Consider the following 27,303-nt stretch of genomic DNA (forward strand, 5'->3'; position numbering starts at 1 on the left):
GAGGAGAGCATAGGATAAAGAAGAGCCGTTGACATGACATGCCATTCACTTCAAGAACATGTCTCTTGTTCTCTGTATGCCCATTTTTTAGAACTTCCAAACCTTAAAGGAATGAAAGGCAATGAGTTTGTAGTATGAAACATTTTTTTATTTTCTCAAGATATAGAAGCCAACTAAAAAGTCCCTCATATGCCAAAGACAATTTTGGTAAAAGAAAATGCAGGTTAAATATATCCGTATTATGAAATTGTACCCCAGAATACCGATTGACTGATCATCTGCACTATACGCTACCTTCCTTGTACCTAAAGAAGTTAGACTGAGAAGGACATTCAAGCCAGCCTCCACCCCAATATGTGTCTGGGCTCCTATTCCTGGGTCTTAGCAAGTCAGACCCTACGTTATCAGTCAGACTCAGCACTCCTTCCTCTTGGACTTGAACTCAGCCGCAAAATCCACCTCAACGCGTTGCTCTAGTCAGTCAACTACAGATGGATTGGAATTAGCCTCTAAATTAAAACCTATTTGTCATCCTTGGTTCACATATTTATCTGCCTTAAGGCAGACGTCTGGAACACACGCTCTCTAAAATTCATGTCTAGTTCTATGAGCCCATAAAACTCTCAGTTCCAATAATCTAATTAGCAGAACAAGGTCATGATTATATAAGAAGGAAATTCTTGAGTATTGAAGTCTTAAGGTAAATCAAGATAACGTAATTTCTGTCTATGGTCACATGGGTCACTATATCTTTACTTGGTATCCTTTAGGTCCGTCTAGTTGTGTATGCATGTGTGTGTGTTTACAGGATTACTTCATGTTTAATTTTATGCACGATCATAATTTTATCCCATCCTTAATTTCATAATCATTTTTTTTACAGTTTTAGTTCTAATCATTGAGTATTTCTGAACCATCCTATAATTCAGTCTCAAGTCTTCTAATCATTCCTCTTAGCATTACTAATCAGTCTGAAATATGGTGACACTAAAACCTTTTGTAAACCCTGGCGCTTTGAACGATAGTGCTTGGATCGCCTGGAAGGAAAGCCTACCTGGTAGTTCTCTTTCAGAATACTGGATTTATTTCCAAAACTTTGAAGAGAATAAATGTTTAAACATCAAGTATTCTAGAATTCAAAACTAGTTTACGATCTTTCTACATCCTTATATATTTTGAATTTTTTTTCGCTATTCTTCTTTTCTTCCTTTCCTCCAATGTCTCTCAAAGACTTCTGACCCTTATTCCACAAAGAGGACGTCAAAGTTGTAGGTGCGACTCTAAACTGACATTCACTTTTGATATTCTTTTCTCTTTTTTCCCAAAAACCCATCATGGATTAGTCTCTTTACATTTCTTTCCCATTTTGTGCAATATTTTCCCCCAAATTAAAGTTTAAGCAAAGAAGCTATCCTATGTGGCTATTTCCCATTTCTCCCATGGCATCAAAATAAATAAAGTAGAAGGTCTAACTTGGATAACCTTTTGGTAGAAGACATACGCACGGCTCCAAGATTTTAACACTATCTGGAAGGAAGGGCCTTTAGTAATTAATTAAATTCACCTAAATCATGGTGCAAAATGAAATTGTATTTCAAATAACTTTACTTTGTCATTTTTTCATAGCATACATTTATTGAATGACAGTGAAAAATGGTATGACAAATATTCTGGGGTAAGAAGGAACACATAACATTTCGGGGGTTAATGGGCAGGTTAGTCTGGCTGGAGCAGGGTTGCTTAAAGCATTTTAAGGAGGAGTAATGGTAGGTATAAAGTCTAAAATCAACCAATTACCATAGGGTATTACAACTTCAAAAAGGTGGGCACCCCTAACTGTTACCTAGGTGTCTTTACAACGTTTTAATTTTCATTAGGGAGGCGGGTTCTTGCTAAAGTTTCTCTAATTCATCTTAAAATTAAACACTCTGGAGACCATTCTTTAACAACTCTTTTGGGTCGTTCCAAAACACCTCTGTTATGGAGATTAATACTCTTTGATTCTGAGCCAAAAGCATGGTTTTCAGATGTTACAATTACCTGTTCAGCTTCTCAGGGGCAATTATTTGAAAGGAGTAAATGCTCTGGCTACAATCGCCTCTGTGGGAGCCACAGTAATTGCCATTCATCAGGGCAGCAACCTGCTGAGGGCATCAATTCATAAACTCTGAGCCATCAATAAACTGGAACCTGGGCCCCTGGTGCCAACATTCTTTACACAATGAAATATTATTACTGGCAATTAGGTAAACAATGAGCCAACCAGGAAATGGAAGAGAAGTTGCCAATGACTACCTTAGCACGTCATCCACAGATGTCTTGATTCTTTTCCTGGAAGAGAAACACCTTGGGACAATTCTTTTCATACCACCTGGATCCAAACTATCACAAAAACCTTCACGGATTAAAGAGTGAAGAAAAAGGGAAATGTTAACTAATGAGTTTTTATTTTAATCAGGAAATGTGGTGTGGGGTGGTAGACAACAGCCTTCTTATCATAGATATCCATAGATTTCACGTGCCAGCTTTGCAGGTAGCTGGTACAGGGTAGAGTGGAGGGGAACAGGGACCAGGTAACTGGACTTACGGAAGCTAACCTCACAGCCACGGTCCTGGGGCAAACAGTGGTCAGGGAATCTATATTAATGAAAGCTGATAATTTGTGAAGTGCTTAAGAGTTCACCAAGATTTTGCCATATGTGCTGAAATTTGATCACCATAACACATCAGTGAGGTAAATAGGGTGAGCATCATCGTTTCTGTGTCATTGTCATTGTTTCTAGGAGACGGCGGAGGATTGAGGGTCAGAGATGCTAAGTAATTGCTCAGATCACTGAAGTCACTCCCAGACCAGTGCTCTTCCCAGTCTGTCCTGTGTCTGTCTTGCTCAGACTCCCCTGTGGAAGGTGCTCAGACGAGTCTGGAAGCACATTTGCAGCTCACCCAAAATCTACCACTAAGCACTTGGGCCCTAAGCACTAAGAACTAAGCACTATCACCCCTCCCCTCAAACCAGTTCCCCTCACAAGGCTCTGACTTGAGGGAAGAGGGACATGTGGCAGCCCGGGAGAGTGGCAGGAACTTGTGGTGAAGCCCTGCTTCTCATGCTAACCCTTGAAGACCAAGGGGCGAAAGGCAAGCCTCCACCAGCAGCTTCCGACAAAGGCAGACAGGGCTGTAAAAGTTATTGGAACTGACAAACACAATGGTCAGGTTGAAATGCAATCAGAAAGCTGATATGTGATGAATGTTTGGGATGTTTTATGAAGTGAACAAGAAAGTAACTCAAGAACCAGATAATTTTAGTCATTTTTCTGTCTACATTGGAATTGATGAGTCCTTCATCTCCAGTCCTGTTGTTTTCACCACCGAAAGCTGTTTGATGGGATAAGAGAGTACTGCTAAAACAGGAAAAAGCTGTGAGAGCAGAAGTGCTAGGAGGTCAGGAATTTTTCAAAGGGACCGTCAGAGAAATGATGTGGTTTAGGGTATGTTCCTCAGGTAAGGTAGTGACTCTTGGTCAGGAAGGTCTTTTGACTGACAAATCTTATTTCATTTTTATACAACTCAAGTTTATTAAATTCATTTTGTATATCAAATATATATCAAAGTTTAGAATGGATAAAATGTATTTCTGAAAACAAAGCAGGAAATGGCACCCTAGTGGTTAGAGCCCCGGATGGCGACCCGGGCATTCTTTATTTTCTTTTCACCACCACCCCAAGTTCAGGACTTAATGCGATCTGAGCAGAAGAGCAAATGGTTTTTCTTCTCTTTCTTTCATCTGAAAAACAAAATAAAACAACAAGAAAAATGCAAACTTTTTCAAGGCACTTATCCTATTCAGGCTTCCTTGCTTCTCTTATGTTCTCTTTTCTCCTTTCCTTTGATTTATAAGCCAAATCAAACTTTCGGGGGAACTGTGGGCAGGGCAGAGAGAGAGAGATTCTTTTCGGGTCTTTGACAACCACTTCACATTTAAAAGAAAATGTCAAAGACAGGATAAAACCTAATGAAAAGCTCCAACAGTTATATTTGACCTTTGCTCAGAATAGCAACAAGGATTAAGAGAAGGAGATCCTGAGAGCCAAGTGTATGTGAAATATTCTAAAGAATTTCCTCTGGAAGTCTCACCAGAAAGCCTTCTAAGCTGCCCTAACTCCTGGGTGTGGGATTCCTTCTTTGACTCAAGAAAGAAAATATATATTAGAAAATAACAATTACATAAAATACTCCCCAGGCTCAAGAATATCCTTGTGTAGCCCCTGTCTATAATTAGGCAAGTAAAACAAATCATGGCAGAATTACTTTAGATTCTAAAAAGCCATGTTGGAATTAGTAAATATTTTCATAAGAAGATGTGATTTACCTTTTTACTACTTTCCTTTGAGTTTAAATGCCTCATTATTTTCTCCCTCATTAGATTATAAACTTTTGAAAGCAAGGTCTATGTGTCTTATTCCTTATTGATCTCCCATAGTCTCTGACACTGTTGATTGTCAGCCCAAAGTATCTGAACTCTCTTAGATAAAAGATTTTGCCCTGTGGAAGTATCAAATTCTCCTTTCTTTCTTAAAGAAAGAAAAATAATAATAATGACATCATAAGCACAAGCTGATATAAAATAAAAATTTTGAAGAATTTAGAACAAATATTTTTTCTATTTATATTTTATAGGTGTTATAATATTTATTTTATAAAATTCACAATACTTACTGCTACACAATGAGTATCTTTAGGATGAGTTGACAAAATCTCACCCCCAACTTTTTAGATTTTCATCTAATCATGGTTATTTTATATTAACTCCAGTTATAGACATAATTATTTAAAAGTCCCTTTGTTTGTTTGTGAACCTAAGTACTAATGTCAAATACACATGACTAGTTATTTCCATTCAGGGCCTTTATTGAACTTCCCGGACTGGAGGGAAGCAGATACAAGGAGACATTACATGGCATTGGGCCTCAGTGGTTCACTGGAGTGCTCCCTGTGGCCCTTCAAATCTCCGCACAGAATTTGGGACTGACTAGTCATTACTCATGGATGGACATTGCTTTCTGAGATAGATGGCAAGATCCCTGAATGTAGATCTTAAATGATCTACAGTATCTAACACAACTCTGAGAAGTGAAAGCCATCTCATTTAGTCCAAGATTTCACAAACCAAAGAGTACAGCAGATTGGCAAGCATAACAATTTCTTTACCTCATACTAATACACTTGTGTGGTGTGTGTGTGCATGTGTGTATAGCTAATGATACACAAGAAGAGTCTTGCCGAAGCTTCTAGGTACAGAAAATAAGAGTTTGCATTGTGTTTTTAAATGAATCTGTTAGTCATTTATTTTAATTGTTAGTTGTGCATTTCCTAACATGAGGAGAAAATGCTTTCAAAATATCTTCCTAACTCAAAAAGAAAATGTTCAACTCTTACCTACTGATTTGTCATTAGGAAGAGTGAGGTCATCATTTATGCGTCACAACGTTGGGGAGCAAAATTAACTTCGAATAACAAAGTGTTTACAATGTTAAGGGAACAAATACAATTCTCTGCCACAAATTGAATGACATTCTAACTAATGTCTCAATAATTCTAGTCGCCAGTAGTTGGAAGATAACTATTAAAATAAATCTTGAATGTCACAGGAAAACTCTTTGCTTTTTCACTCAAAATAGACTAAAATTCTTTTATGATGACTGTAAACAGATTAACTATAAACAGGTATAGCTTAAATTTTATGGCACTAGGTGTATATTTCCTAAAGTTAGCTCTTCCCCCGCCCAAAAAAAAACTAATTCCTAATTTGTGCTTTGTATTTTCTAAAACCTTGTGGCAGAAGCTTCTTCACTAAAGTTGTTAATTAGGTAGGTTTGCAATTTATGGTTCCATAAATTTGACTGTAATTTTATTCATTGTTGAATCAAAGACGTGGTGGCCTGTGGTAATTAATTTCCATATAATGCATTCTTTCCATTTCTTAAGATGCTGTCACAGATAGCCAGATTCTTTCAGTCATCCTGCGCGAATCAGGATGGCAATTGCTATGGCAGCCATCCTGTGACCAAGAGGAGAATCAGACTGAGATACTAACTCACACTGTGGCTATCTGAACAAAAAGATGAAAAACTGACTAGATCTTTGATAACATTGCCAGCTAATTGGTGACTCAGAAGACTGCCATACCTCTAGACTTCCTCAAAAACGTGTGGAATAATTTTATTATTGTTTAAGCTAGTTTAAGTTTGGGTTTCCGTTACCTAGACACAAAAGTGTACTAAGACAATAATCAAAGAAAAAGAAATTAAAGAAGTAACACAAACTACTCAAATTACAATTTTCCCTGGAGTAATCCTTGATTATTAACTAGATTTGACCAAAGTTATTCAAACATAGGAGTTAAGATAAATAGCAATAATCACAGATCAAAAAGATAAACAGTAAAAATAAATCCAAGGACAGCTGGAAGCAAGAGTCAGAGGTTGTGCTAGTGGTGGTCCTGAGCTTACCTGTGTGCCTGCTGTTGTTGCTATTGTTAAAGCCTTGAGTTTCCTTTACAATAGTTCAGGTTTATTAAGCTTTATTGTATGAGTCAAGTGATTTGCTGTCTAATGAACTCAGAATGTGGTTTCTTTGCATCACCAAGAGTTGAAGCAACCTGTCACTTAATTTTGTTTATTCCTACATGGCTGCCCAAGAACAAAGACAGAATCATTTCTCAGGACTCATACAATCCTAACAACCACTCAGGTGATTGTCTTAGCTCGCCATGGAAGGTTTTTCCTTGCATCATCATTTGACTCATCGAGTTAATGGATAACACCCTTGTACTCTGACAATTTCTAAGCTAAGTACAATCTTTCTGTTTCCTTCATAGGTAGCCGGTTGCTGTTGACTGATAAAATTTACAACATTTCTTTTTCTTTTTTGTTTCCTATTCTTTAATATACTATTTCAATAACTTTGTTTTTTTAAAAAGCAGCTAAAACAGCCTGGAAGCAGGTGGCTGGGTTTGAAACCTAGTTCTTACTTACAAGCACTTGGGCAAGTAACAATGTCTCTGTTCATTAATTTTTCCTCGTTTGTAAAATGAGGAATAAGTGGAATCTATCTCAGGATTGCTGGAGGGATACCGTGAGTGAATATGTGTAAAGTACTTAGAATGATACCTCACACACCACCAATAATTAGCCATTCAGTCATTCATTGATCCAACCAATAATTCATTGAGGTTGTAATATGGATAAGGTACTGTCCTGGGACTTATGAAAATGCAAAAATAAAAAGGCGCAGTCTTTTTCTGCATTCAAGTAGTTCACTATATAAGGCACAAATAAAAATAACAACATCAGATAGAATTCAAAACATACCACTTAAGTATGTTATACAGGAGTCCCCAACTTATCTGCAGCGACTATCTTCCAAGACCCCAGTGAATGCCTGAAACATGGATAGTACCAAACCTTACGTATACTACATTTTTTCTTAGATGTACATACCTATGATAGAGTTTAATTTATAAATTAGGCACAGTAAGAGAATATCCAAATTGGCAACATCACTAGTCTTGCACTTTGGGGCTGTTATTAAGTAAAATAAGGGTTACTTGGTCAGAAGCACTGCAATACAAAGACAGTCGATCTGAAAACCAAGGCAGATACGAAGTGACTGATGGCTGGGTGGAGTATACAGCATGGATACACCAGAAAAAGGGATGATTTACGTCCCAGGCAGGATGGAGTGGGACAGTGAAAGATTTCATGGTGTACAGTTTAAAACTTATGAATTGTTTACTTCTGGAATTTTTCATTTAATATTTTCAGACCATAGTTGACCATGGGTAACCATAATCGAGAATATGAAACCACTGATAAGGGGAGACTACAGCGTACGCAGAGGAGAGAAGACGAACGTGGGTCAATCCTAGTGCTGCTTTTCTCTTATACTCATGGAATTTATGTAGTGTGGTAGTTCAGTGTTTTTCTGTTGCTATGAAGATTTTTTTGTCAAAGCTTGCTTGCTTGCCTGTTGCCTGCTTTCCTGTTAATCCACATGGCAAAGTAGCAAGCAGGGATGCTAAAGAAAGTACCAAAACGTAGAAAACATATTGTTCTTCCTGATTGTTAACTGAGTAGAACTGCCCATACCTTCCTTTGTAACTCATCATGCCCTGTAAATACTTTACTAACTCTGAAAGATCAAAGACCCTATCCTTTTGAGCTTTGAATCCCCAGTATCTAGTAAAATGTCCCTGATTTCAGATCCCTGGCCAATTAGAATATCACTTTCTCCTGGTCACAGAGATTGGTTCAGAAAAGGAAAAAATCACCCAAACAAGACTCAGAAATTTTCTGCCAGAACAATTGTTGAAAGACTCATTCTGTCTATTCATTTTGCCAAGCTGCTGGAATATGAGGTGGAGTTGCCAAGAACCATCTTTCTGCCACATGGAGAAAGTCTGAGAAAGAAGCAGAGCAAAGGCAAGAGAGCTGGAGATATAAACAGAGAGGAAGAACATTGGAGCACTGCATTTAGCTGGGCTTGGCCCACCACCGGGCCTTTGCTATTAGCGAGCAAATACGTTCTCTCTTTGCTTAAAACTAGTTTGGATAAGGATACTGATTGCTCACCTGCAAGACCCAGAGCATATGTTACTATTATCATTCACAGGAATTTTTGTAAGTAAATCTTTCTAAATCATAATTTTAGTATTTGAATGGTTATGGAAGTGAAACAATCACCAACATTTCCATCACTCCATCTCTACTACAACCCTCAACATTGTCATTTGCTTAAAGCTTTACAGTTTACAAATAACGTCCTCTGTCACGTCGGATCCTAATTACAATCCAATCATCAAGTAGGGAAGCATTATTATTAATACTTTATGTGCAAGGAAATTAGGGCTTTGAATGGCGAAACAACACGCCTAAGTTAATTCATTTAGTAGATGAGTATCTGTTTTCAAACACTTGAATTTCCATCATAAAAATAAATGTATGTTGATTTACACTTGTAGCCAAGATGGAGCAATAAATCCAGATTTACTCTCTCATCTTAAACAACTGAAAAAACAAGGGGGAAAAGTATATATATATATGTATGTGTATACATACATACATATATATATAAATCAACAACTTTCTGATACTGAAAAACAGGCAGCAGAAGCACAGGACCATAACCTGTGGGAGAAGGGAAACAAATAAGGTGAACCATACAATCACACTAGCCTAATGCTTCTAGCCATCTCCAGGCTGAAAATCAGGGAGAAAAAGTCCATAAATGTCTTATAGTATCTCTGAGTTGAGGAAACAGAGAAAGCAGTTCAGGAAGGTCAAGGCAACTAGAATTGGAGGGAGAAAACTCCCCAGAAAAGAGGGAGCTTCAGGGAACTGCAAAGAGAGCCATAAGCTCTGCAGAGAAAACCTTCAGTTTGGGCTGAGTATTGATCAGTGCAAGCTGGGAGAAAGGATCTAAGTTCAGAGAAAGAGCCACCAGGAAGGGGGAAGTAGAACAGTTCCTGAGGTTTACGCCAGTCTGAGAGTAGTTCCCACCAGCCAGAGTGCAAAGACATTATGTTACAATAATAGAGTAGAATCCTCACATGGGTTATGCATTGATGGTAGGGCCGAATTAGCCCCAGACCAAGCGCTCCTCTGCTTCCATTCTAGCGAAGTTTAAAAGCAAGTCTCAGAACCATCCAATAGAGTGCAGCCCCATGGTCAGTGGTTAAGTTCTTTGCTTCAGTGGCCCAAGGTTTCACCAGTTAAGATCTCGGGCACAGACCTAGCACCGTTCATCAAGCCATGCAGAGGTGGTGTCCCACATAGCATAACTAGAAGGATCTACAACTAGAATCTACAACTATGTACTAGAGGGCTTTGGGGAGATGAAGAAAAAATAAAGATTGGCAACAGATGTTAGCTCAGGGGTAATCTTTAAAAAAAACCAAAAACACCCAATTGATTCCAACTAACTTAACTGTACACCAAAACACAATCTAACACTATTTAAAGGAGTACAATATAATCCAGTAACCAACAATAGAAAATTTACAATGTTTGCCGTCCATTAAAAAATTACAAGACGTGCCAATAAGCAGGAAAATATCACTTCTAAGCATCAGAAAACCAATCAATAAAAACATCCCTAGAAATGTTAGAGATAAGGGAATTGTCAGAAAAGCATATTGAAATAGTTATAAATTTGCTCCATAGGCTCATGGAGGTAGAAAAAAACACAAGTATGATGAAAAGAAAAATTAAAGATATAGGGGAAAAAACACTTCTAAAGATGAAAAATAAAAGATTAAGTGAAAAATAATTTAGGCAAAATTGGCAGCATTTTAGTCACAGCAGAAAAAATATAGCAATAGACTGTTAAAAATTATTGAAGTAATAGAAACTATGGAGACATATCGATTGAAGCTATCTAAAATGCAATTCCAGAAAAAAGATTGAAAAATATGAACAAAGTACCAGCAACCTAGGAGACAATATCAAGTCATCAAATATACATGTATTTGGATTCCAAGAGAGATGAGAGAGAGGAATAGAAAAAATATTTGAAGAAATAATGCTAATTATTTTTGAAATTGAATCCAAATAATCTGTCCACCAATACAAGAATTATAAAGAATCTCAAGCAAACTAAATATGAATACAAGCATGCCAAGGGGCTGGCCTAGTGGCACAACAAAGTTTGCAAGTTCTGCTTTGGCGGCCCAGAGTTTGTCGGTTCAGATCCCGGGTGGGGACATGGCACTGCTTAGCAAGCCATGCTGTAGCAGGCGCCCCACATGTAAAGTAGAGAACGATGGGCACGGATGTTAGCTCAGGGCCAGTTTTCCTCAGCAAAAAGAGGAGGATTGGCAGCAGATGTTAGCTCAGGGCTAATCTTCCAAAAAAAACTCCAAAAAAACACACACACAAAAAAACAAAAAAAGCATGCCAAGGCATTTCATAATTAAATTACTGAAAAACAGTGATAAAGTCTTAAGAGTGGATAAAAAAGACACATTATATATTAAGGAACAGATATAAAAATTTTAACAGACTAATTGTCAGGAACTATGCAAGGCAGAAGACAATGAAGCAAAATCTTTAAAGGCTGTAAGGAAGGAAGGAAGCAAGGAGGAAAGGAAGGAAGAAAGAAAGAAAAGAAGAAGGAAACAAACTGTCAACTTTTTTACTACTGAAATATTTTGTCAGCCACAACTAAAAGGACCCACAACTAAAAAGTATACAACTATATACTTGGGGGATTTGGGGAGAAAAAGCAGGAAAAATATATATATATTTTATCAAACAAGAAAACAGAGAATTCATTGCCAAGAAAAAGACAGAGCAGTTCAAATAGCATTAAAAATCAAGGCCTAACTATATTCTGTGTACAAGAAACTCACTTTAAATATTATATTTAACAGGATTCACCAGAGAAACAGAACCAATCAGATATATACATACGTAAACACATATATTTTATATATATGTAAAACAAATCTCCTTACATATTGATATATATTTATTGAACTGGCTTGCACGCTCGTCGAGGCTAAGTCCCACCATCTGCTGTCTGCAAGATGGAGAGCCAGGAGAGATGGGGGTGGAGTTTTAGGTCAAGTCTGAAGGCCTGAGAACCCAGAGAACCAAAGGTGTACCTTCCAGTTAAAGTGCAGGTGACCAGTGTCCCAGCTCAAAAACAGTCAGACAGAGAGTGAATTCTCCCTTACTCCTTTTCATTCAGTTTAATGGAATTGATTGGATGAGGCCCATCCTCATCGGAGACAGCCATCAGCTTTACTCAGTCTACCAATTCAAACGTTAGTCTCATCCAGAAACACCCGTATAGGCATACTCAGAATAATGTTTAACCAATATCTGGGCACCCTGTGGCTCAGTCAATTGACACACATAAAATTAACCATCACAAATATAAATACAGCAATAAGTTAAAAGTAAAAGGATGAAAAAAGACAGACCTTGAAAATACAAATTTAAAAATATCTGAAGTGACCATCACTAATATCAAACAATATAGACCTCAGAATGAGGAAGATTAGTGGTAAATGGATCAAGTCATCAAGAGGACCAAAAAAAGTCCTAAATGTGTATGCAACAAAGTTTCAACATACACGAAGCAATAACCTAAGAAAAAAATCTGACAGGATAAGCAGTAAATCTATCGTTATGGTTGAGGATTTCAACACTCTTTTCTCAGTAATTCATAGGAGAAGTGGAAGAAAAATTAATAGTGTTATAGACTTGAATACCACTACCAAGAAGTGGCTCATTTTATGCTTACAGAACACACCACCCAAAAACAGCAGAATATAATTTTTTAAAAAAATATGCATGCAACATTCACCAAGACAGATCATACCCCAGGCCATAAAACAAGTTTCAATAAATTTAAGAGTATTGAAATAATGCAGAGTATGTTTTCTGACTATATAAAAAATAGAAATCAAAAACAGATACCCAGAAAATCTCAAAATAATAGGGAGGTAAACAACACACATGGGTATTAAAAAAAGAATCACAAGGGAAATTATTTTGATTAAATGAAAATTGAAATACAATGTATCAAAATTTATGCAATGTAGCCAAAGCAGTGCTTAGAGGAAAATTTACAGCTTTAAATGTTTACATTAGAAATAAAGATCTACAAACAATGATCTCAGCTTGTACCTTAAGAAACTAAATACAGAAGAATAAATGAAGCACAAAGTAAGCAGAAGAGAGGAATGATAAAGATAAGAGCAGAAATCATTGACAGAACAGAAAAAAAAAGAAAAAGAAGTAAAACAAAGATTTATGCTTTTGAAATTAATAAGAAAATTGCCAAACCTCTTGCCATACTGATCAGAAAAAAAGAGAAAATAAACAAATTATCATTACCAAGATTGAAAGGGAAGACATCATGACAGATTCTACTAACATTTTAAAAACAATGAAAAAATGCAAACAACTTTATGCCAATAAATTTAAGAACTTCGATGAAAACAGCAAATTCCTTTAAAATACAAATTACAAAAGCTCATTCAAGAAGAAACAGGTAACCTGAACAGCCCTACATTTGTTAAAGTAATTAAATGCATAGCTAAAAACCTTCCCTCAGAAAATAAGACAAAAAAACTCCAACATCAGGTGACTTTACTGGTAAATTCCACCAAAAATATAAAGAAGAAAGATTACCAATTTTATAAAAACTATTCCAGAAAATTAAAGGGGAGGAAATACTTCTCATCTTGTTTTATAAGGTCAGTATCACCCCAATATCAAAACAGATAAAGATAATATAAGAAAATTAGAGACCAATAAGCCTGATGAACATCCTGACAAAATTTCAATAAATCAAATCCAGCAATATATACAAAAGAAAATACAGTACAACCACGTAGATTTTAACTGAAGAATGCAAGATTGGTTTAATCTTTTAAAATCAATTGAAGTAATTCATCATGTTTATAGACTACAAAAGAAAATCCATATGATCAACTCAATTAATGCAGAAAAATATTTGACAAAATATTTTTATGCTTGATAAAGTTCAAGAATTATTCACGATAAAAACTTTCAGGAAACTGGGAATAGAAGAAAACTTCCTGAACCTGAGAAAAGGAATCAACAAAAACCCTACAGCTGTCATCATACAAACATTGAAAACAAGGCAAATATTTCCTCTCTGTTCCTTTTATTCAACATTGTATTGTAGCTTCTAGCCAATACAGTAAGGCAAGCAAAGGAAAAAAAGTTTATAGTTTTGAAAGGAAGAAGTAAATAGTCTACATAGAAAAACCTGAGGAATCTATGAAAATATGAAAACTAATAAGTGAGTTTAGCAAGGTTGCAGGAATCAAGATCAATCAGTCAGTATACAAAAACTCATCACATTTTTATATACTAACAATGTACATTTATAAATTAAAATTTTAAAAACAACCATTTACAATATTATCAAATAATATGAAAATTCAGGGCAAATTGAAAAAAAAATGGCAATCTGTACACTGAAACCTACAAAATATTTCTTAGAGAAATTAAGGAAGAGCTAAAGAAATGGAGATATGTACCACGCTTACGGATCCGAAGACTGAACATTGTTAAGATATCAATTATCATCAAATTGAGCTATAGATACAAAGAATCCCAATAAAATCTCAGCAGCACTTTTTTCTTTCCTAGAAATTTATAAGCTGATTTTAACATATGTCTGAAAAATCAAAGGACGTAGAGCAACCAGAACAATTGTGAAGCTTGAGGACTTACATCACCTGACATCAAGGTTTACTAAGAAGCTACAATAATCAAGTATTGACGAGAGGATAGACATATAGAGCCCAGCAGTGGATACATGTACACATGGTCAAAGGATTTTTGACAGAAGCGCTAAGGTAACTCAACAGGAAAAAGGATAGTGTTTTAAACAAATTGTGCTATAAACATTGGCTATCTACATGGAAAAAAAATAAACCTAAACTTCTACTTCACAACATACAGGAAAATTTGCTTGAAATGGATAATAAACTTAAACGTTGAGGTAAAACTATAAAAAATAACAAGAAAACAAGAGAGAAAATATTTGTGACCTTAGGTCAGGCAAATATTTCTTGGATGGAACACAACAAACATAAACTGTTAAAGAAAAATGAATACATTTGATTTGATCAAAATAAAAAAGTGTTTGCACTTCAAAAGACACTGTTAAGAAAATGAGAAGGCAAGCTACAGAATGGGAGGAAATATTTACAGAATTTTTTTGATAAAGGCTCATATTCAGAATATATAAAGAGTTCTTACAACTCAACAAGAAGACAAAGAAGAGTAAAATTGGTGAAAAGTTTGAAGAGAAACTTTACCAAATAAGATTCACAAAAGGTGAAAAAGCTGCTTAGAATTATTAGTCACTAGGGAAATTCAGATTAAAACCACAGTGAAATATCACACATTAGAATGGGCAAATTTAAACGCAGGTATTGGGGAGGATGTGGTACAACTAGAACATTCATACATTACTGGTGGGAATGCAAAATAAACACAATGGAAAACAGTTTGACAGTTACATAGAAATTTAAAATATATTTCCTATACAACCTAACAATTCCATTTTTACACATTTACTTAAGAGAAATGGAAACATATGTTCACATAAAGCCTTGTTCTCAAAAGTTCATGGCAACCTTATGCATAATAGTAGAAAACTGGAAACCATCGATGTCCATCCCCTGGTGAATGGGTAAACAAATCGTGGCATATCCATAAAATGGAATACTACACAGGGATAAAAAGGAGTAAACTTCTGACACACACAACAACATGGACAAATCTCAAAAGCAAATTGAAAGAATACATACTATATGGTATGATTTATATGAAATTCTATAAAAGGCAAAAAATAGTGACAAAAAGCAGGTCAGTGGGAGTCAGGGGCTAGGAGTGGGGAAGGTGTGAGAACAGAGCTCTATGGGGGAACTTTTGAGAGTGATGGGAACGTGCTATATCAGGATTGTTGTGCTGGGTGCACAACTGTATACATTTGTCAAAATCGCCAAATTGTACACTGAAATTTGCTGTATTTTATTGTATGTAAATTATACCTCAACAAAGCTAATTAATAAAATATTTATTTAGTTTCTCTTATTTACAACGTGCACTCTAAGGATTAGACAAGAAAAGGGGTTTTTAAAAATTATGACTCATACTTTTCAATCTTTTTCTTACGTCTGCCTATTTCTTTATTTTCTTTGTCATGCTTCTTTTCCCAGCTCTATGTATATGACTGCCTTCTGAATATTTCCTGTGAGATATATCAGAAGCTCTTCAAATTCAACTTATCCAATTTCAAATCATCATAATTTTCCCTACATATTACTTTTTCTTTGTATGTTTTCTATCTCACTGCTATGCACCAAAACCAGAACCGTGGGCTTACGCCTGAGTCCTGCATTTCCTTGACAATCCACAGTCAACACTGTTCATCTTTCCTACCTTTGAAATCTCTGCTTCTCTCCATCCGCACTGCCTCCACTCACTGTAGACCACAAGATCTCCCACCTGCAGGACAGCAACATTCTCTAGCTGCCATCTCCCCACCTCACAGTGATCTGTCTAATTGCAAATCTGATCTGTGGTTTGCCCTACCAGCAGCGCCACGCTGCCCATGGAATTAAGTTGTAATTGTTTTGCGTGCACTTATAAGGCCACTCACCATCTGCCTTGCTTCCCTCTGAAATCATGTCTCTGGACTCTGCTGCCACAGAGAATTGTCTTCAGTTCTCATGATGTGGCATGTTTCCTTCCACCTCTGGGATTAATTGAAATTTCCTCTTTCTGGACCATTCTCTCCTCAATCAACATGCCTCTCTGTCTCACCCTCACCAATTTACCTGTTTCTTACTCACCCTGCAGTTCTTAGATGTCACTTGCTCTGGCTACCATTTGATTTTTCTTGTGTTTCCATGGCACTCAGAACTCCAGTCATAGCATTTACCACAGTGAAATTTTTTGGAATCTTGAAACCTATATGCCCCTCTAGACCACATGGTCCACGAGAGCAAAGAACTTTCCATTTCCTCACCAGATCTCCAGAATTTAACATAATGCATTTTACATAGAAAACACTTCATAAGGGTTAATCAAGGAAACGATTCTACTTTCTCCCCTCATTTTCCAAAACACTCAGGTTACTCAGATCATCTTTTAAAATTAGATGCTGAGCTGCGAGCTTAGCTTTTGAGCATATAGTTCAAATACTCCCTGTGGCAAGCCAGCCATTTTTAAGGGTCAATTTCAAAGTATCATTGGTTGCACTTTGATCATACTAATCCCCTCATTTCTCACTCATTCTTTAATTTACAAAAAACTTGTGGCCATGGGGTGTAAACAGGAGCCTGTAGCATAGTTACATCAGACAATGCTCAGGTAACCCATCCCTGACCTGCACTGTGTCTGTCTGTCGCTTGTTCCTCCTTACAAGGTGAGAGTGAGGTCTCAGTTTACATGCAATATGTTTCTTCTGTTTAGAAATGAGCAGTAATTTATGTAAAAAGTATGTTGCGTTCAAGGCAAAAGCGCAAAGATTGAGAATACATCTCCTCCCTGATAAAGTGTATGGTCATTTTTGGAAATATTACGTACTCTCTACCCTTTCTAGAACATTTTATCAGATTTTAACAGCGTTTAGCGATAACCAAGAAAGTCTATTTTAAGGAGTGATGAGATGGGGATAGCCAAGGTTAGTGATTTATCTGAGTATACTGCAAAATGGTATTTCTCTATATCATTATATGGTTCATTACTGCCTTTAATGTTTAGAACTCTGAGTGTGGGAGAAAGATTACTCTCTTTCTGTTGGCATTAACACTCATTAAAATAACCTTTACTTTTGATTGCAATAATAATACATATTTAATATAAAAAAGTATAGAGATACACAAACACAAATACGTAGTTACTTCTGGAGAAATGAATGAGATTGGCTGAGACTATAGGGTAATTTCACTTCTTTGGGTTTTTTTGTTTTTTGCAAAGAAAGTATTTATTTATGTTATCGTTTGTTATAATTAAAAAATAAATCGTAAGGAAACAAAAATTTGAAAAAATATGATAAAGTAGAAAAAATAAACTCCAAGTATTACTGTTAATATTTTATGTATTTTCTTCTAGCAACTTTCCTATTTTTGGAAATGTGTAAGTATATGTATACATATATATCTTTTTTATAAAACTTTGATTATACTCCAATTTTTCAACTCACTTTCTCATGGTTATATTGAATTTATTCACTGACCATAATTTATTTAACTATGTTTCTATTACTGAATATTTTTATGGCAGTACAAACAATGTTACAAAGAACAAAAATGAGCATAAATCTTTTTTAATATCTTAAATTGTTTTCTTAGAGTACATTCCTAAAAGTGAAGTTGCTGGCTCAAATATGTGAATATTTTTAAGGTTTTTGTTGCATCATATCCATCTTGCCTCTAAAAACCTGTGTTATCTTACGTATCTAAAACAATTTATGACTGTTCTCATTTCCCAGCACCTTTGCCAATACTGAATATTTTCATTTTTTCATCTTCACCAATGTTACATGTGAAAAATCATTTCTATTAATATTTGAATATGTATTTCTTTGATTCTTTGTGATGTAGACATGTTCTTACGTTGCCCATGACTTGTATGGTGAGTTGTCTATTATTACTTTTATCAATTTTTCTCGTATTAATGTACATTAATTTATAAAATTCTTCATAAATAGTTTTTCCTTATTTTTACTTTATTTTTCAATTATTTTTTCTAGTTTGTCATTGTTATTTTATTTATTTATGATATTTTATAAGAACAGTTTTTCATTTTTTGTGTGCTTGAATTTATTAACATTTCTATTTTGTTTACTTTGCGTTTCTAACAAGAAATCAGGTATATTTTCCTCTACAGCTTCTTGCTTATGACTATAAACCTTTGTCCTTTTTAACAGTTTAATACATATGCAGTTTTTAAATAAATATTGTGAGGTAGATAAAGCTTTGTGTTTTCCAATGAATCAACGAATTATCCCATCCCTCTTCCCATTGATTAAACTATTCTTTCCCACTAATTAAAACGGATTCTTTGTTATATTAGTAAACATATGTGCTCTCTGGTCATCTCAGGCTACTTATTCATCCCTCTTACTTGACGTATATATGCAAAGCAATACATTTCTGTTCATTCAAATGTGGCAAGAATTTCAAATTTGCATCACATGATGTTCTCTGACCAGAAACAGTTGGGTTGAGTAAAGTGATGAATGTGTCTTGGGTCACTTTCTCAGTTTTCTATTCCCTTCCATTAATTCATCTGTCTTTATGCTAGTACCACACCAGAGCCATTATTACAGCTTTCATAACATGATATCTAATTCTGAAAGCTCCCTTCATTATTTATTCTTTCATAACTTTTTTCACTTATTTTTACTTATTTATTCTTCCATAGGAGCTTAAAAATCCATTTTACTGGAATCGCTTTAAATTCTTACATTTATTTGGGAAGACTGACATCTTTATAATATTTGCATTCAGAAACATGACATATATCTACATATAATCAAACCTAACCATATGTTTCTCAATAAAATTTTACATTCATATAGATACTCTCAATATATCATCGAGCTTACTCTTTGGCATAATTTTTTGTGTTTTGTAAAATGCATTTTCTTTTATTATTTTACTTTTCTTTTTTTTTTTTTAAAGATTGGCACCTGGACTAACAACTGTTGCCAATCTTTTTTTTTTTTTCTGCTTTATCTCCCCAAACCCCCCCTGTACACAGTTGTATATCTTAGTTGCAGATCCTTCTAGTTGTGGGATGTGGGACGCCGCCTCAACATGGCCTGACAAGCGGTGCCATGTCCACACCCAGGATCCGAACCCTGGGCTGCCGCAGCAGAGCACGCGAACTTAACCACTAGACCACAGAGCCGGCCCCTATTTTACTTTTCTAAATGGACTATTATTGGTTATTACCACAGCAAGGCTATCTCTGAAACCTCAAAACAGGTCAGAATCCCTTGTCATACAAGGGGGTCACTAATCCATTCTTATCAGGAAGAGATGAACACCACAAAGTGAATGGACAGCAGAAAATAGAAAGTGGTGGACTTGAGGGTGTTGTCCAGTCTGAAGGGGATGCCTGTTCATCAGTTCCAAAAATTGTTGCCGTTCATTACTCTGCCTGAGCTTCTGATTTCACAGAGAAGATAGAAATCTGGTTTTGTGTAAAGTGAGCTTACAGTTTCTAAGGACACATGAAACATGATAGCAGATCTGGTGTCTAGGGAACGTCCCTGGTTGGTAATACTCCATGTGTTATCAATCCAAGTATTGTCAAACATCAGTGCAGGAAAGTAACACATCGATGACTTCACAGGAAGAAGACAATGGAAGCTTCACATCTGGTACTTTTTCTAGACTCTGCCTTATGTGCTTCTTCCCTTGGTTGATTTTAAATCTGTATCCCTTCTGTGTAATAAACTGTAACTGTGAGTATAATCGCCATCAGTAAGTTCTGAGACTCTTGTAGCAAATTATCAAACTTGAGGGTGGTCTCTTATGGGGACTGTTCCCTCTTATCTTTTGCAGTTGGCTTAAGCTCTCACACTGGTCATTGGAGCTAAAGTCCTAACTGACCTGACCTTCAGTACAAACACACACATGCAGAAAATCTATCAAATAGAGTTTTCCAGTTTTCAGTGATATTTAGAGAAAAGCAATAAAAAAAAACATATCGGATCTCTACATAGAGCAAGCAATTCTCTGAAGGTAGAGATTTTTCCAGACTGAAATATATAGAACAAGAATTGAATTGATTAGAGTTAGATCAAGATGAGTATTATGATTATAAGAACACCTAGTGTTCTACATGTTGTAAAGAAGTCCAACTCAATGTACTAAAAGCACTTATAACTGAGATGACAGAATCGTGCAAATCTTGGAAAATCACAGAAAGATACAAACGTCTACCTTCAAAAATGGGTAAAGTAAAAGATTTCATAATTGGTTCATAGGCATATACTTATGGACAATAAAAAGAGACTAGATTGAGCTTTGATGGATAGTGAACAAAATTTCCTAACTGATTCATGTGAAGGACACTATGCTGTAGGTTAGATTCACTAATAATAATCTAATTTGGAAAACAAACATCTCTCTGGTTGACAGCTATCTGTTTAGTTACCAAAAATCAAATCCGGGGCTGCTCGGAGAGGAATCTGATCCTATTCCACATGACTCAGATAACACCTTCTGCATATTGGTTCGAAAAGGATAAACTGGATAATATTGAGATGATTGAAGAAGACAGAGTAAAATGAGTAGACACTTTCAACCTAGATGAAAGAAGGTTTGGGGACAAGACAGTATCCTTCAAATATTTGAATAGTTACATAGAAACACACATACCTCCACTTATATGGCAATGATGGGTGGAAGCAATTCCAGTGTGCAATGAGATCAAAGTAAGTAGGACTTTCTAGTAATCATAGCTTCCCAAGGGTGGAATGAACAAATAGGCCTCCTTTGGGGTGGAGGGAAAACGTCTGTCTAAGCAGATGATGGGGGCTTTGCAGAGAGTACTCAATATGGTTAAGTGGTTTTTAATTAGGCAAATTTTAAAGAAATAATCTTTAAAGTAATTTTTTAAACAGTCACCTTTAAACACCATCGAACTTTCAGATTTCATATCTTCAGATTTGTTTTCCTAGCCCAGGACAATTTAGAAGTAGTCAATTACAAGTGGGGGAACTGGTTACCAGAAATGACCTCATATTTATAGAACTCCTAATATGTGCTTTATGTATATTATCTAATTTATTCTTTAGAAACAGTTTACTATTAATCCAATTTTGTAAATGGAGAGAGAAGTTCTGGTATCGAAATAACCTACCCAAGGTCAAACGCTAGTAAGCAAAAGAGTACATATTCTGACCAACACATATCGCTCCACTTCTAATGGCCACTTCGTTGCTCAAACCACTTCTCTCTAGCAGCAGGAAATGACAGCCAACAAGTCAATGAAGGAATGACAGAGATTTCTTATAGATGAGATCTCATATCTTACAAAGCACAGCTGTCTGGGGCCATTTAGTGTGGTACAAACAGCCTCTCCTATTTCAGAAAGCTCTTGAATATGTCACTGAATTATAGGAGAACAGCAACTGAAAATCATTGTAGTATACAAGCTCCTCCGCATCAAGAAAATACGAGGGTATGTTCAGGATGCTTGTCTAAGACCAATGCCATTGTTGTGTTTAAGGAAAAATTTCCCATAAACAGTTCCATTGCTTCAGAAAATTACATTGACTGAGATTCACACAAAAATCCTCTAATCTACTCTGTGGTAGAGCTCAGAAGTTTGCCTGAATCAGCTTTGGATAATACAGATACTTGATAATATCGAAATCATTTGTGGCAGAAATTCAAATGGAACCAGTTTAGATGATAAAGGAAACTTATCAAAAGGCTGCTTTTTCTAACTGCAGGAAGGACAGAGGTACAGCTAAGCCTCAGAGATAAGTGGAGAAAGCAATTGATCTTCTCCAGGAGTCCCTCTTTCCATCTTTTGTCTTTCTATTCACCTTGGCCTTTCTGTGTCATCTTCTCCTACGGCGGACTGGCTTTCTCCATGTTATTGATAATATGGCTGCCATCAGTACCTTAGCATTACCTCCTATGGCTCCCATCACTCTAAATTCCAGAGACTGTGCATTGTCCTAGCCCTGTTTTAAAATCATGGATAAGGGCTCTACTTACTGAGCTTAGGTCAGATGTCCAACAATGAGCCAATCAGTTGTGCCCACGAGACAGAGTTCACACAGAATCAAAATGGCCCCTGAGGGAGCAACCTGTATATTAGGGCCATGCCCAGTCAAGGAAATTACAAGCCAGACAGACATCACAATTAACATCTATTACATTTGGCCTCCAGTTGAATTAGTAATTTTTAGGAAAAATTCTACCCAAACATGAATAAATTGTAAACGTAAAAAAATGGACAATTAGTGGGATAAGCTTCAATTATCTAGAAAATGTACTTATTTGGGACATTTCATTGTTTAATGATATGGGACAAAACATATATTTTAGTCAAAGCCTTTTTCCACTAGTGTCTTAGCATTAGTAGAGCATTAAGTTGCTAAACTAATTAAGTGATCTAGAAAAGCAAAGCCCTTCCAGAGGTGAGTGAGTTCCTAGGGAAAAACTGAGTCCTGGATAAAATGAGTTTCTCTAAGACATTTTTGTGAAATATTCCAAGAACTACTTTATCTTCTAGCTCAATTGGACTAAAGTGTGAGTTTATGCGTTGAGGTGAAGGTAGGTAATGTTATTCTTTTACTGAGGCAGAAGCCAAAATTCGGTGAGAGCAATACATGGAAATGTATGTTAATCATTAGAAGAGGCTTAAAAATGTATGTCACAATGACATGGCAGTATAGATAAAGTTCTCAACTGGAATACTATTTATGTGAAAAATTCAAGGAGCTGCCACTAGGAGAGAGTTTATGCCAAAGGCAAATTGTCAAATCTGAAATGTAAGGCCTAAAAGCTGGTCTTGGACAAATTAAAACGAGCGTGCAGCAAATACACTGCATTGTTGCAGGCTGAAGCTCATTTTCAGAAATACATGGCTCAGCACTAAAGTGGACAGTCTAATCAGTTCCTCTGCAGAAACAGCAAGATTTTTACAAATGAAAGAAAATGTATAGAGATGAAGCTGTGACTGGAAAATTTGATCCACATGGTTGTGTTTTTAGATCTGTCAAAGATTGACCTCTGTTTGCAGTTTTTCTACCAACAGTTTAATGTAAAATTACCCTGTATGCAGCATTTCTATATTTCATGGAGTTGTGCTATATATGATACCTTATCTATTATTTCTAGAAAGGTCAAATATTTCCTTTTTCAGTTGTAAATATTCCTTCTTTTAAAGCTATATAAATCTTAGTTACCCTATTCTACATGCATTTTGTGTAGGATTCTGGTTAATTAACTTAAAACCCTTATCTGTCATAAGAAAGTTTGGTGGAGATTTACAAAGGATAGAATGTACTATTTTGTTACCTTCAAAATATCTATAAAGTAAAGAGATGGTGAACATATGGGGAAATTCTCACCGCTGGAATCCAAACAGGAAGATTTCCTACTATTTCATCAGTATGTGGGAAAATCTTGAGTGTGGAAAAATAGTAACTTCTCCATATTTAAAACAGACACAACCTGGTTGTTTTCACAGGCATATCATTATTATTTCATAGATAAGTGAGTATATAAGTGCGTCAACACATCTATACATGTGTGTGGATAAGTAACATAGTAACCAGGGAAAAAAGCTCTAAAGTAAAACCATTATCCTATTTTAGACTATGCTTTTACTAAACCTATTATTGGCAATTCAGTTGACAATCATATTACTGTGTGACATTCAAATGTCCAATACATATCTCATTTTCAGCTAAGACCATTACATCATCCCTTGTCAAATGCACTGAAATATGGCTAGGTCTAGCTCTGATTAGATAAGGGACTCATGCTGGTGTTAGCAAATCCAACCCCAGGGATTGATTCCCAAGCTAGGGAAATGGCAAAGTTATTATTGATGATGGTGCCAAAACTAACAGGTTTCACATGTCCTTCATGAACATATGGCTGCAGCCCCAATAGTGACACCATTAAGAGCCATTTGTTCAAGTGTCCTAGAATTATTGCTGAAAAAAGGTGAAAAATCCATAAATTTTAAATACCCACCAGTATGGAAGTTTGTTCAACCCATTGTAGGTTACCTGGTTCATTGTACTTGCTAGAATCATATGAAAATAATCCTTTATGTATGTGCAGGAGTTTGTCTCATTCAAGAGGCCACACACATGTACATTAGTATCCAAGTCTGGGGTTTGAGTCTGGGCTATGTGAAGTTCTAGCTGTATGACTTTGGCAATGTTCTTAATTTCTCTAAACATCAATTCTTGTACACAATTGTGATTATTGTGAGAATTAAATGAAATCATGTATGACCAATAAATGGTAGCTCTTCCTGTGATGTTATTTAGCCTTTTCTCAACTTCACGAAATATGTAGGGCATACATTATAGCCTTGTTCCACATCAAGAAACAGACCCAGCAAGGGAAAGTGGCTTGTCCAAGGTCACATGGCTAATAAGAGTGAAATAGAATCAAGCCTGGGTCTCCTGATTTGAAATCCTGTATTCTTTAAACTGTGTGCAGAAAAAGAAACTCTATAAATTAGACTATAATTAAGGTACTGCTATACTTTACAGAGACAAAGTGAAATAGTGAATTGGTCCAATTATCTCAATAATTCAAGCCCAAAAGTACCAATATACTTTTATGCAATATGTTTGAATATTTCAGGCCAAATATCTGAATAATTGTCCAATTAGCCATATCATTTTTAATATACGTATAATCTGGTCTTTTTTCTCGGGGAGGGGATAAGGGTAGTCATGTCTCCAATCTTTCCAACATAAATAGAAAGATTTATTCTTCATTTTTTCCTTCTAATTTGTTTCAAAATTCAGTGCCTTTTTGTAAATTAAACTGAAGTTTGTGGATAAATGGGAAAGTCTTTATTGAAATATAATACTTCCAACTATAATTTTGATTTAAATTAGGCTGCTTACAAGCAGAACTTCATAGAAGAGTGACAAGCCATGGCCGCCCTTGTGGGTGTGGGGCATAGTTAGAAATCCTTTCAGCTTTTATTCTAAGTACAGAATCAAATTCTCATCTTGGAGAAAATGTTTCAACCCTGTTAGAAGAGGTTATATTCAAATTAGCCCAAGAAAATTCTGCTATCAGGAGTGGGTCAAAATTAGTTATTTGAAACTAGAAGAAACCCACCCCCTCTTCTTTTTTCTAATCTTTACAAACCATATACCTCTTTCAAGGTAGAATGAAATTCTTCTGATTATATTTCCTTAACTATAGCCCTGAACTGAATATAATATCAGTGTTAAAATAGAAATTAGTCACGTTTAGAAAACAACCAACAAAAGTTTTCTAAGCTATAGAAATACACATCAATTAAAATAGATTGGGCATAGTTAAAATCTAGTGTCTGCTGAAAAACCCTGTCAGCCTACCATCATTTATGTTTTATGATAAATATAGTGCTTAGCAGAATGTGGGAATACCATTACCATGGATTGACAAGCCTATTATACCTTGAACAAGCACTACACAGAAGGTGGGAAAGCGAGTGTCTTTGTTCACTGTGAAGTCTGCATTGTAGAATGATCTCTAGAGATGAGGAAGAAGTTCAGACACAATTAGGACCCATTTGAAAGACTATGCTCAGTATAATGGTGTGGATGTAAGTTCCTATGCAGTAGCCTGCCCCCCTCTCTCATGGTTGCTAAGTTCTCTATCCCTCTAGTCAATTTCCTGGTCTTTGCTCTGAAACCTGTTCAGACTGAAAGGCAATGAAAGGTCCCTTCAAGTTAAAAAGGAGTGTGCCCAAAGCAGGTCAGATTGCCACTGCCCTGGCTTCCATACGTCTTACCTTCGGAATTTTCAACCTAAGTTTATAATAGTCCCCGCACTCTGCCACTCCATGTATTCACTTGACTGTCACATGGGGGAGGAGGGGCAGCACCTTTAAGGAAGCGATTGATAGGAGCTGCACCCACACCAAGTGGAGCCTCAGTGGATCTTCACTGACCAGACATGAAAGGAAGTCTAAAAAGCAGAAAAGAGAAAATGGTAGAATAGGAAGTGGTTGCAGCTTAATTTTTTTTATTTTAAGGAAGGAAAATGTTCACTTGCAAACTTGTCTTGCACTAAGAACAATGTGAGACCACTGTTTTTCTCACTTTAATCTGGAAAAGCCACATTACGAATCAAGAAAGTTACCAGAAAAAGAAAAAAACCTTTTGCCAAATTGTAATTGCTAAGATGCTGATTTTAAAAAGATTTTTGTTTAAATAGCTGTCCTTTCTATATACTTTGGCCCCAAAATTCTACTTCTAGGAATATTTCCTAAGGAAATAATCATAAATGTGCATGGAGACTTAACTCTCCAAGTCTGCAGAGGAATTTCAACAAAAACAAAAACAGGTGACTGGTTAGAAATATCATAATAGAAGCATATATGCAGTGGGAGAAAATGCAACCTCTAAGATGCATTATTGAAAATTTTAATTTTCTCTGCACATACTTCTTAATTCTTACTGTGGACTGGATCCTGGCCAGGCACTTGTACAGTGTTATCTGCTTTTGCGAAACTCACATTCTAGCAGTAAGACAAAAGTGAAAATATTTATTTATACTTGAGATACGGTCTTATATTAACTCAAAAAAACAGGTTAAAGGATATTATGCTTTTGATTTTGCTAAATATATACGTATATGTACATGTGTATGCATACATGCATACTCGCTCACACACACATTATATATATGCACATCACATCTGTTAGCTATTGCTGCATAACAAATCACCCAAAACAACAATCATTTATTATCACTCATGCATCTGTGCATCACAGCAGGTGTGTGGATTGGCTAGAACAGCTCTGCTCCACATGTCACTCATCCTCCTTAGAACAGCGAGCTAGCTGGAACACGTTCTTTTTATGGGTTGTGACAGAGGTGCAAGGGAGAGAACAGAAACAGAGGAGGCCTCTTTAGATGCAGGATTAAGAATATGCAATGAAAAACATAGAAAAACCACAAAACATGTAAGCACCAACAGTAGTTATCTGAAAGATAGGATTGTGAATTATTTTTAATTTCTTCTG

This window comes from Equus caballus, chromosome 19, assembly GCF_041296265.1.
Source record: "Equus caballus isolate H_3958 breed thoroughbred chromosome 19, TB-T2T, whole genome shotgun sequence".
Classification (NCBI taxonomy): domain Eukaryota; kingdom Metazoa; phylum Chordata; class Mammalia; order Perissodactyla; family Equidae; genus Equus; species Equus caballus.